Source organism: Bufo bufo, chromosome 11 (genome assembly GCF_905171765.1).
Source record: "Bufo bufo chromosome 11, aBufBuf1.1, whole genome shotgun sequence".
NCBI lineage: Eukaryota > Metazoa > Chordata > Amphibia > Anura > Bufonidae > Bufo > Bufo bufo.
Window position 1 is genome coordinate 21,185,510 of NC_053399.1, and position 13,352 is coordinate 21,198,861.

Genomic DNA, 13,352 nt, shown 5'->3' on the forward strand with positions numbered 1-13,352 from the left:
TAACATCAACGCCCCTGTTGCTCCTAGAGGCTCATTTGCATATAATAAAACCTTATTTTTCTCAGCAATGCGGGCACATTGGACCAACACAGATGCCTTCAGCTGCCAAGCCCACATGTAACGGGTCAGCCAGTGTCCTAGGTACAAAGCTGCTGACAGATGCCCTTTATGGCGGTAGCCTGTGCCCACAGCTGGTTCACTACCCTTGGTGGGCAAGGGCACTGCTCCTGGGATCCAGTCACGGGTGTCTCTCTCCTCCTGCCCCGTGGGCCTGCTCTAGGGTGGCCAGATGTCCGGTTTTAGGCCGGACAGTCCGGTTTTCTGGCTCCCTGTCCTCTGGACGGACACAGGGATGTCCACCCTTTCAGTAGATCACGCTCAGACAGCAGCATTGTGCTCTCTGAGTGTGAGCTGCAGCCACGGACTAGTGACTGAGGCTTCCCTCACTTCCAGTCAGTCACTAGAGCCGCAGACATGGCTCCCTGTGGCTGACTGGGGGAGAGAGAAGCACCCCGGCTGCCACCAGCTCACCTTCCATTCAGAAAGTTCTTCCTTCTTCTCCTCCATTTTTTTCTTGGCCGGCGATGGGGGGGCTTCACGAAGATGGGCGTGGTTTGTCGGTTTGGGGGCGTGGCCAGTGAGGTCCAGCTTTCTGGGGTGAAGCCAGTGGCCACCCTAGCCTGCTCTGTCCACTCCACACGGGCTTATGCCTACTTCCTAGTGCAGCGCTTTCTTCTGCCCGTAGCGTACATGCGCTCTCTTTCTGTCAGGCTTCTAAAGGGCCAGCATGCACACAAGGTAAGGCTCACCTGTCCGTGGTTCCACCGCTGCTCTGTTCTTCCTGTCCCTGTAAGTGGCTGGGTCCTGTGACAGCTGCCGCCAACCACAGGCTTCAGCAGTCACAGCCGCTTTAACAATACGTCAATGCAGTGATGTACAGTTGAAGCCACTGAGGCCTGTGATTGACGGCAGCGGTCACAGGACCCAGCTACTTTCTGTCCCCACAGGAATGGCGCAGCAGAGGGACCACAGACAGGGGAGTCTTAGGGGAAGATTTATCAAAACTGGTGTAAAGGAAAACCGCTTTAAAATATCGTCGCACGGAAGTTACAAAAAGTGGCAAAAAGGGTCTTGCGGCTATTTTTACGCTGAAAAACCCGCATCAAATTGATAGTACATCACCCCCAATAATTTAGAATTAACAGAATACATTTTTTTTTTTTTTAAACTTTCAATTTTTATTGATTTTTCAACATAAGAAAATCAAACAGTAAATATGTCATTTGCATAAGCCAGAACAATGTTAAGATTTGCAAGTACAACTTTGACATTTATATTGTGATGTTACATATTTAAGCCAACAAAAGAATACCAGCTAATAAATGTCACTTGTATAATCCAGCAACTATCACTTAATATATGTTAAGCATATTGATGACATATACAACAAATTGTAACATAGTCAATTCAAGAACAAGACTAATAGATTGAATCCAGAACTTGTGATCCATTTCTAAGATATATTTTATTCTATACTTTAGTGTACCGCTATATATGCTTACCCTATACCGTAATCCATCCACCGTCCTCCATCCACCGCTCTCTCCCGCTATGTATGTATACCACAGTATCAGTCTCTACAGAGCTACAGAGTGAATCTTAACTGCAAACGGGCATGAGCTCCACAATTCCCATCTTTTGTGAGCCCTTAAGCGTTCAGAGTAAGAATCTGCATATATATATTCATGTTGCATATACTGGTTAACTAGTGAGATCACATCAGGCACCTGAGGAGTAATGGGCAGCTTCCATGAGGTTGCAATAAGCTTCCTTGCAGCTGAGAGAATGCCCATCATAACCGGTCTATGGGAGTGAGGTAAATCTCCTATTCCGATGGATAACACAGCTAATGGAGGGTCGAGGGGGATCTGGAAGCCCGCCACTGTCGAGATAAGGTCAAAAATCTTCCTCCAAAAAGGGAGAATAATAGGGCATGACCACCACATATGTGATAAGCTTCCCTTTTCCCCACAATTCCTCCAGCAGTTTGCACTATATTCAGGATCCATGTGTGCTATGCGGGCCGGCGTCAAGTACCATCTAAGTTGTATTTTCCTATTTTGTTCAATGTGATTAATACATTTGGCAGTAGCTATCGTCCAGTGGAAAGCATCCCTCCACTCCCCGACCGACCAAGAGCTTTCAAATTCTTCTTCCCATTTCACCATAAAGTTAAGCTTTGTTTCTAAAGTAGGGTCAAGTGCATGATATGCAGTAGCAAGGTCTTTCCCCTGACCTGTCGTACCAGTAAAGTATTTACCAAAAGGGGTCGTTTCATTCATTGAAATAGTGGGAAGTCTCGTTCTGTGCAGCATATGCCTAACTTGTAGGTACTGATAAAAACAAGTGTTAGGTATACCATAATTCTGATGTAAGGTCTCAAATGTTTTCATAGTATCACCTTCATACAACTGATCCAGACGTGTGATACCTGCCTTCTCCCATTTATCTAAGGAGAGATCAGGGACCCCATATGTAAGCGCAACCAGTAGGATCTCAGATCTCTTAGGTGTGAAAAGCAACCCTTTCTCTATATAATTGGACCAGGTCCAAACTGCCGCTTGCATAGTCAAGAGAGGGGGTGTAGATTTAGGCGCTTCTAGGGAAAGGGCGGCAAGAAAGCCTGGGAGAGAACCCAGTTTTGTGTAGGTGGATTCTAATTCATGCCATCTCTGTAGCGAGGAAGGCGCCCACCACTCTTTAGTCTGCTCAATGAGGTTCGCCTTATAATAACGAATGAGGTCTGGGACTCCAAGGCCCCCTTCTCTCAGTTTTGGGTATAGGGCTCGACGGTCCACCCTAGGTGCTTTGTTACCCCATATAAATTTTATAAGGTCCGACTGCAATATTTTTAATATTTTTTGTGGAATGATAAGAGGAATACATCTAAGTTTATAGAGGATCTTAGGAAGAATCATCATTTTGACCGCATTAATTCTGGCCAGCCATGACATAAACAGTTTAGAATACTCGGCATAGTCTGTTAGTAATTCTTTTCTCAGGGAGTCGAGATTGCTTCTCACCAAATTTTGTATACGAGGTGTTAATAGTATGCCCAGGTAAACTATGCCATCCTCTGCCCACTGAAATGGAGCCCTCGCCAGAATTTCCCTTTTGAGAGGTTCTTGGATCGCAAATGGGAGAATATGCGATTTTGTAACATTAAGTTTATAGAAGGAGGCTTGAGCATATTCATTTAAGACTTCCATAACGTTTGGGAGAGATATCTCTGGGTTCATAAGTGATAACAGGACATCATCTGCGTATAATCCTATTTTGTGTGATGTATTACCCACATGTATACCTAAAATACCTGGGTCCAAGCGGATTCTTTCTGCCAGGGGCTCCATCACTAGCGCAAAAACCAACGGTGACAACGGGCAGCCTTGTCTGGTACCGTTCGTTATATCAAAGCTTTTGGAATAAAAGCCAGATGCTAAAACTCGAGCTGATGGCAGAGAATATAGATTTAAGATAGCCGATAGAATAGGTCCCCGGAACCCAAAATGATTTAACACCTCCGTCAGAAACCCCCAGTGCACCCTATCGAAAGCTTTTTCAGCGTCAAGCGATATAAATATTGTGGGTGCACTGGAGGAATCCGCTATTTGGAGCAGATCAATTACTCTACGAGTTCCATCCCTACATTGGCGGCCAGGGATGAAACCAACTTGGTCAGTGGACACTAATTTAGGAAGAAGGGGCTGTAACCTTAGGGCCAGTAGTTTAGAGAATAATTTTAAGTCATTATTTAATAAAGATATGGGTCGGAAATTTGCTGGAGTATCATGAGGTTTCCCTGGTTTAGGGATTGTTGTGATAATAGCACACAACATCTCTTTGGGTATAGCACCCGGAAGCAGAAATGTATTAAAAAGCCGCGTAATGTATGGTAACAGGTTTACTTTAAAGGATTTATAATAGTCCCCCGAAAAGCCATCTGGGCCTGGAGCTTTGTGCAGTTTTAATGATTTAATAGCTATATCTACTTCTCGTTCTGAAAAGGGGGCATTGAGTAATTCCAAATCTTGGGAGGCAATACTTGGGAGAGATACTGATTTTAAGAAATTCTGTATGGTATGTGAGGTAGGTTGTGGGGTGCCATCGTCATTTTTCAAATTATAAAGGGAACTATAGTAATCCGCAAACGCATCCGCAATATCAATCGGGTGTGTAGTCATCTTTCCATTATTTTGCTTCATTGAGTCTATACGGGAGGCTACTTCCCTTTTTTTCAGCCTGCGGGCTAGCATAGCTCCGGCTCTATCTCCTAAGTGATACCATTTTGCCTTTGACCTGGTTAGGGCCTTTTCAAATTTGCAAAGCAAGAGAGAGCGTAATTGAAAGCGCAAGTCTGTGATTTGGGCTGATAGTGTATCTGTAGGTGTCTCCTTAAATCGCATTTCTGCCTCCACTATTTGAGCTAAAATATCTTGCATCCGTTTATCTCTTTGCTTTTTAAGTTTGGACGCAGTCTGAATGAAAAGGCCTCTCATGAAACTTTTATGGGCGCACCATAATGTGGAGACACTAATATCTGGCGTGTCATTAAGAACAAAATATTCGTCCAAAGCTTTAGAGAATATTTGGTGCCGATTCTCATCCCTCAGCAAAAATGAGTTAAGGCGCCAAAGCGGTGGGTTAGGATTAGGATAATTATCTGAGATGTGTAGGTGGATTGGAGCGTGATCAGACCATGTGATATTACCTATTGCTGTGTGAGTGGTTTTATGAAGAAGGTCTTTGGAAATAAGGAAATAGTCGATTCTAGATTGGGAGATATGAACCTGGGACATAAAGGTATAATCCCTTTCTGTCGCATGTTGGTACCTCCATATATCATGTAGGGGAGTAGTTTTGAGAAGCTTACCCAACGCAGGCCGATGACCCCCCCGTTTTCTTGGAACAATCCATCAAAGGATCAATGGGCAGGTTAAAATCCCCTCCTAGAATGATGGAACCCCTGGCAAAATTCAGCAACTTCTTAAAGAACCTCGTAAGGAAAGAAATTTGGTGAGAATTAGGTACATAGACATTAGCTATGGTGTATTCAGCATGATTGATAGAGCAAAGGAGAATAATATATCGTCCCGCCTGATCAATAATAGTTTGATGTGCTTTAAATTGGACCGAACGCCTAACTCCTATAAGAACCCCAGCTTTTTTAGCTTCTGCTGATGCAAAATAAAGATGCGGGTAGTGCCTATTTGAACACTTACCAACATCTTTGGTCAGCAAATGAGTTTCTTGAGCTAGCACTATATCACACTTAGTCTTATTCGCATCATTCCACAGTGCAGAGCGCTTGTAGGGGGAATTTAGCCCCTTTACATTTATAGACATTAGGTGTAGTACCATTGTGGGTTTGTGGGGACAAGTGAGTACTTAGCGTTAAACTGGAGAGAACGGCGGATTTCAGACGGCGAGACGGACACAGCAGATTCGGGATCACATTGATTCTGGAAGAAACAACAGAAGTTAACGAGATCACAAAGTGAAACTAGGCAAACATGCCTATATTGGTACAAAAACCAAAGGAAAGCGCCCATGAGTTTTCAGGAGCGCAACAGAATACATTTTTAAAACCTAATATTCAATACCAAATTCAAAATGACGCCATGTGCTGCCAAATAGGAAGCGGTGCTGCAAATAACATTGTATTCTGTGTCACAAAATGTTATTGGGGGTCATTTACGAATATTTTTACTCCAGCTTTTAGAGTAAAAAATAGTCGCAAGACCCTTTTTTTTAACGCCCTACAACAATATTTTGTTGCACGGGTGTTTTTATGCCTTAGGAGTGGTGAGGGAGAGACGGGGCAGTGGCGGGGGCCAGGTCAGGGCGCCAACACATTTACTACCTAGAGTACTTTTTACTCCAGGCGGACAGACTGCCGGCAGTGCCTGAACTTCATCATAGGAGCTTTCTTCGCAGGGGGGGAAACAAAGACCAGCATAAGTAGCGAGGAAGGTGTAAAAACGCAGCGTGCAAAAAAAATATTGCCAAATGGGCATTAAAAAGTCACAAAAGATACCTTTCACCAGTTTTGCGTTAGTAAATGTCCCCTATTGTATTCTGTGCCACAAACTGTTACTGTGGTTGTATTAGGGGTACCCCGAAATGATGTATATGACCTGGGCTAGAGGTTATTCAGCTTCAGCAGGCATGCTGGGGGTTGTAGTGCCTAATAGCTACTTGAATAGAGGAGTATTACACTGAGTATCTGTGCCGGTATTATACTGCCAGCATCTGACAGCACTGACAGAAGGTTTGTATTAAACAGCGGCTGCTCCGGGGTTTCTTCCCACCCAGGATGACTAAAACTATAATCATTTTTGCTTGTCAGACGTGACGTCTCCTTTTTTATTTTTTATTTAGTCTTTATTGGTTTTAATAAATACAAGTATATCAAAGAATAACAATCTTTTTCCCTTATTCTTATTCATTAACAATATAGATAATAATATACAGTTGCAAAACCCCTTATACCTTCCCTGTTGCTTTCTCTTGTTCTGGAGGGGGTAGGAAAAAAAAAAAATTATATGAGCGTCCCCGCCTCACTCGCCACCCCCATCTCCTGCACCCGCCACCCCCCTGACCCCCCCACCCCCCGAGCCCACCGCCAGCCAAGCCCGCTATCTCAACCATTTCTGCCATTTTTTGGCAAATATATGTTTTTTCTTGATTGATACCAAGTGAAATTCCTCTCTAACAAGCGAGAGTCTAGTCAAATTCTCCCACTCGTTGACTGTTGGTATTGTCCTGGCTCCCCAGTGTGCTACAAAGTTTTTTCTTGCAAAGAATAAGAGTTTGGCTGCTACTTCTCGATCTTGAGGAACGTCTACTTTATCCATCACTCCCAGAACACAAACCTCAAAGCAAGTCGGGATTTTAAACGTGTGGTACCTCTTTTTATACATGTCCAAAGTATATGGACATCATCTACTCCCTATTCTCCACATTTTTTACAGTTAAGTTGTTTAGTTTTATAACATTTCATTAATATCTTGGGAGAGTAGTATAGGCGATATAATATGTTAAATTGCATGATTCTATAAGAGAAATTACCTGACACACTATATTTAGACCGTATAGCCTTTTCCCAAAATTCGTCCTGTTGCAGGTTAAGTACCTCTTGCCATCAATGATTTAGAGTAATAACGGCTCTTTTTTTTTTGTCTTCTGGTGGAGTAGGCATCCATATATCCTGGAAACCAATTTCGTCCCTGCAACTAGCTTAGTAATATTGGCTAAGGGTAATGGGAGGGGGACAATTTGCGTTCCCTTTCTTATCTCTGCTCGTACCGCTTGTTTTAATTGATAATAAAAGAAGCTCAAATCTCTATTTCCAAATAAGTATTCGTTTTTAAGATCTTGATTAAGTAATTATATCTCCCTCTTTCCATATCTGGCCCAGTTTAAAAATTCCATATTTCCACCAAACTTTTTGTTCTATTGATTTAAATTCCCTTAGATGGATATTATGCCATAGCAGCGTATCTGAATGTAGACCCATCTGGGACCACAATTCCTTTACCCTATTCCAGGATTTAATCCACAGCTCAAATAAGGGTAGTTTGTTAACTTGTTGTTGTGAAAAAATATCTGCTACTAATAGTTGAGAAATACTAGAATTTTCCAAGTTTTTATTAAACCCCGCTATCATACTCTTGCAGCTAAGTGATTTACTCCACGTTATCATATTTTTAATCTGACCAGCCATAAAGTAAATGTCCAAATCAGGAACCGATAATCCACCCTCTTTCTTGTGAATATACAATATCTGTGTTCTTATTCTCGTTTTTTTCCCTCTCCATATCAGATCAGTTATTAAGGTGACTATTGTTTTAAAAATTCTCTTAGGGCTCTTTCACACTTGCGTTGTCCGGATCCGTCGTGTACTCCATTTGCCGGAGGTGCCCGCCGGATCCGGAAAAACGCAAGTGAACTGAAAGCATTTGAAGACGGATCCGTCTTCAAAATGCGTTCAGTGTTACTATGGCACCCAGGACGCTATTAAAGTCCTGGTTGCCATAGTAGTAGTGGGGAGCGGGGGAGCAGTATACTTACAGTCCGTGCCGGTCCCGGGGCGCTCCAGAATGACGTCAGAGCGCCCCATGCGCATGGATGACGTGATCCATGTGATCACGTCATCCATGCGCGTGGGGTGCCCTGACGTCACTCTGGAGCGCCCCGGGAGCCGCACGGACGGTAAGTATACTGCTCCCCCGCTCCCCACTACACTTTACCATGGCAAACAGGACTTTAGCGTCTTGGCAGCCATGGTAACCATTCAGAAAAAGCTAAACGTCAGATCCGGTAATGCGCCGAAACAACGTTTAGCTTAAGGTCGGATCCGGATTAATGCCTTTCAATGGGCATTAATTCCGGATCCGGCCTTGCGGCAAGTGTTCAGGATTTTTGGCCGGAGCAAAAAGCGCAGCATGCTGCGGTATTTTCTCCGGCCAAAAAACGTTCCGGTCCGGAACTGAAGACATCCTGATGCATCCTGAACGGATTTCTCTCCATTCAGAATGCATGGGGATAATCCTGATCAGGATTCTTCCGGCATAGAGCCCCGACGACGGAACTCTATGCCGGAAGAAAAGAACGCAAGTGTGAAAGAGATCTTAGGGATTATTATCGGTGCATTCCAAAATATGTAGTTCAAGGAAGGCAACATACACATTTTCACAAGCGCAATACGACCCGCCATCGAAATGTGTATACCTCTATCCTTTTACGCATCTCGTGTATTTTTGGGAGTACATTCAACTGTACGTAATCCCTAGGATTAGATGTTATCTGAATGCCTAGATACTTAACCGGTTCCTGCCTCTCTTTAATTTCAAGTGGACCCGGTAAAAAACCATTCAAAGGATCAATTGGGATACAAGCTGATTTCGACCAATTTATATTCAGTCCTGCATAATTGCTATAGTCTTTAAATACTTGAAAGATCCTCCCAAGTGAACCATGCGATCCCACAAACAGCATGATGTCATCTGCGTATAGGGAAATTTTTTCCTCATGGGCCCCAAACCTGAAACCCACAATTTCTTTATCTTGTCTAATCAAGTCAGCTAAGGGTTCCATAGCTATAGCGAATAGCAAAGGGGATAGGGGGCAACCCTGCCTAACCCCCTTGCCAATGCTTATTTTATCCGAGTAGTCACTATTCAATATTACTCTTGCAGAGGCCTCGGTATACAACAGCCTGACCCAGTCTATACAATTATCTCCAAATCCCATTCTCATCAGTGTAGCAAATAGAAAGGGCCACTCTATCGTATCGAAGGCCTTAGATGCGTCTATAGTTACAATCATACCTTCTCCAACATTTGTGAGCTCCAGTTGGGTACCCATAAAGTATCTCATTATGTTATCAGTTGTAGTTTTACCTGGCATAAAGCCCGATTGATCCTCATGAATAATCCCCGGAACCACTCTTCCAAGTCTATTGGCGACGTCTCCTCCTTGGTATCAGGCTCTGCATCACCTGGTGCCAGTCTCCCTTGATCGCTAGATATAATTAAAACAGGACCCATCAGAGCCAGGCATACTGCCTCCTAGGGTTGATCCTGCTGATTAAAACGATATATAGTGTATATGGATGGCACAAATCTGCTGTGCCATTCCAGGGAAAACAAAGTTTAATTCCATAGGCAAATTACATCTTCAGTGCACCTCAGCTCTCCTGCATTGGCCACACACCCTTCTCCACCCCCTATTTTTCATATGGCAGTAAACTCTGCTTTCTCTGTAACAGATTTTCGACATTGTGTTAATCAGCAGGATCAGCCCTAACAGGCAATAGGCTGGTTTAATAGGGTTGATCCTACCAGTGCCGGCTCCCGGCACAGGCACAGGCAAGGGCTTACCTGTGCATCGCTGGACGGGTGAGTCTACCTTACTAAAGATGGCAGCCCGCATGTGTTCGCTGGCGAACACTGCGAACTGACCATCACTGATTACTACTAAGTGTACTCTGGCAGAGAATTATTTCTATTGGTGGGATTTTGGGGGGCACTGTTACTTTGGGGGGCACCCTGGCACAGTATCAGCTTAGCACAATTATTTTTGGGGGACATTATCTTTATACTATTAGTGTCTGGGCGCAGTTATTTTTTAGAGCACTGTGTGCCAATAATTGTTGAAGGGGGCACTATCTGTGTGGCAGTAGTATTTCCAGGGGGACTGAATCTGCAGTATAGTCTTGGGGGTGGCAGGATGGGGTGTTCAGAAGATGATGGAAATGTGGGAAACTAATGTCTGTTTGTCAATCTCTGCAGAGACGGGAGATGGCTGAAAAATCATCATGGCAGTCTGGTCTGAATGGAGAAGATACGCGCACCGCATTTTTAAATATGAAAGGGGGCTTTGAAAAATGGGAGGGGGCAAAAGAATTGGCACAGCGCGCTACACGTGCCACATTTTTTGCCTTTCGGACCCCCCCTAGACAAAATTCCTGGGTGTTCCCCTGGATCCTACTGACAGGTCCCCTTTAGAGCGTTCCCTAATACACTCCTCAACACTGAAATTGCAACACCAAGAAGAAAAAGTGGTGGAATTATGGAAATCACAGGATCGGTAGACATGTTAATGATATGCAAATGATTAAAAATGGGAAACAAAATATTCAAAACATCTACATTTTTTTTTCAGTGTGGAGTATGAGCTTTACATGTACAAATACACGGACTTACATGTCTTAGCATGCTATCAGGGAGGTTATGTGATGAATGTTCTGCCACTCTGATTGCACTTGGGCACGCAAATCATCAAGATCCGCTGCTGGCAGCTCCCTTTGCAATTACCAACCAATGATACCCTAGATGTGCCCGATGGTAGACTAGTCCGGAGACGCTGCAGGGTATGGTAGCACGTTTAGGCCACACAGACTGCGCACAGTAGCGCGAGCCACATGCTGCCTGGCGCTGTCTGATTGGAAAAAGACTCCTGGGTCACTTTGGAGAAATGGCCATACCACTGGTGTCACGACCAAATCAATGTAACGCCAAGCAGCTGAACAGGAATAGGAGCGGCCACAACCGGTTGGTCCCTGGCGGAAGAGCCCAGAGCCTGCGTGAGTGGAGCGGAGATGGTGGCATCGGCAGAGAGGTAAATACTATGTAGAAGAGCTTCTGTAATACAGTTTATTAGGGGAAGCGAGATCTGCCTCGTCTTCCAGCCGCCTGCAGTTCCCGTACCATGCTCGCAGACTTGTCCGGCTCAGTCCTTAAATGGGTTGTCTCACTTCACTATATTGCATTTATCATATAGAGAAAGTTAATAGCAGGCACTTACTAATGTATTGTGATTCTCCATATTGCCTCTTAGCTGGCAACATTAGTTGTTCTATTCCATGGTTATGACCACCCAGTTGTGATTATCTTAGGCTCAGGTTACTCACTATTCAGGCATACTACAAAGTGGCCACTAGGTGGCAACATGACACCAATGTATTCACACGACCATATTTTTTTTATCTACTTGCAATCCGCAATTTTTTGCAGATCACACGCCGACCCATTCATTTCTATGGGACCGCAAAAAATTGGGGACAGCACGTGGTTGTCATCCGTGTGCTGTCCCCATCCGTGCGGTCGAGCCAAAAATGATAGAACATGTCCTATGCTTGTCTATTTGTGCACAAGAACAGGCAATGGGGCCCGCGCAAAGTGCAAGATGCACACGGACTGCATCAGTATTTTTGCAGATCCACAATTTGCGGACCGCAAAACGAATACGGTCGTGTGAATGGGCCCTAAAGCAAAGGCGGTCGTGTGAATGACCCTCGAATCTGAGGCTATAGGGGCTCTTACACAAAGCAGACCCCTGTGCATGCAGCTGGAGCCCCCCCATCAGTCACACAGGCTCTCACCATGGTTTATGTACGGGGTCTGGTGGAGCATTTGTTTTCCATATCGAATCCAACAGAAAAATCTCTGCTGCTTATAAAATTGGAGGTAGATGGAGGTACAGTAGAGAACTCACGGACCGGGCAACTCTATTACGTGGCAGCCCTGTTATAAATCCATATCAAAATCTATAACTTTTCAGTGTTTCGACGCTTCACCATTTTTAAGTGAGGACAGGTCGTCAATAACGTTGCACTGCACAATCCCTTTAAGTGTCCCCACTACAGAATAATGCCCCCTTAAGTGGCTCCCCCATATTACATGCAGCTTAAGTACTCACCTAGCCCATGTTCCTCTGATAAATAGAGCAGTGTAAGTCTGCCCCACACCATGCTCTACTGTCTGTGGCTCAGGGGCACGATGACATCACTGCACCGCCCCTGCCTGCGCTGAATTTCCGATGACTGACGGCTCCCTGCGTCACCATTCTATTCAACTTTATCTGCGTCCTCAGGACGTAGATATACTGTAGTTAAAAGCAGGACATGCAGGGGTCCAGACCACTGGCAACCACTGACCGGATTCAGACCACAGTCCACCAGTCGAGCACCCCTGGGCCAGATCAATGGGGAATCAACCATTCTTCAGAATTGGCGCCCCATGTCCCCCCGACCCCTCAGCTGCAAGACCACCAGTGGGGGGGAGATGAATGGAGGTAAAGCGCGTGCACTACTGCTCCATTCATCTCTATGGGACTGCCGAAGAAAGTGAATGGAGCAACAGCGCGCACGCTCAACAGCTCCTGGCTATGTTCTATCCAGAGGAATGAGAACGGGGGTCATTTATTAAGGGACTTGTGATTATTTTAGTGTTAAAAATAGTCCCAAGTCCCTTTTTTACGCCTTAATCGGCAGCTGGGCAGAACGGAGTCAGAGCAAGACTAATTTTTCTCTCCAGACATACGTGTATTTGCCTAATTTGTGCCTTGTCATAAATGAGCCGAATCGTACAGCAGCATAAGAGGGAATCTAAGACCCAGTAAATGACCCCCAATAACCAAGCCTAATATTGAAAATGACACCATGTGCCACCAAATAGGAAGCGGTGCTTCAAATAACATTGTATTCTGTACCACAAAATGTTACTGGGGGTCATTTGCAAAGACCGGCGTTCCCGCCTGCGCTGCCGGAGGATGTGCATGATTTATGACAAGGCATGCATCTCGTCGTAAATTAGGAGTGAAAAATCTACTTCACTAGAGTAGATTAGATTGGAGTAGATTTTCTGCATCTTTTATAAGCGAATATACTGGGGCCAATTTATTTTACACCAGTTTTGCGTTAGTAAATGACCCCCATTGTATTCCGTGCCACAAACTGTTACTGTGTTTCACAGGATTGCATTAGGGGTACCCCAAAATGATGTATATAT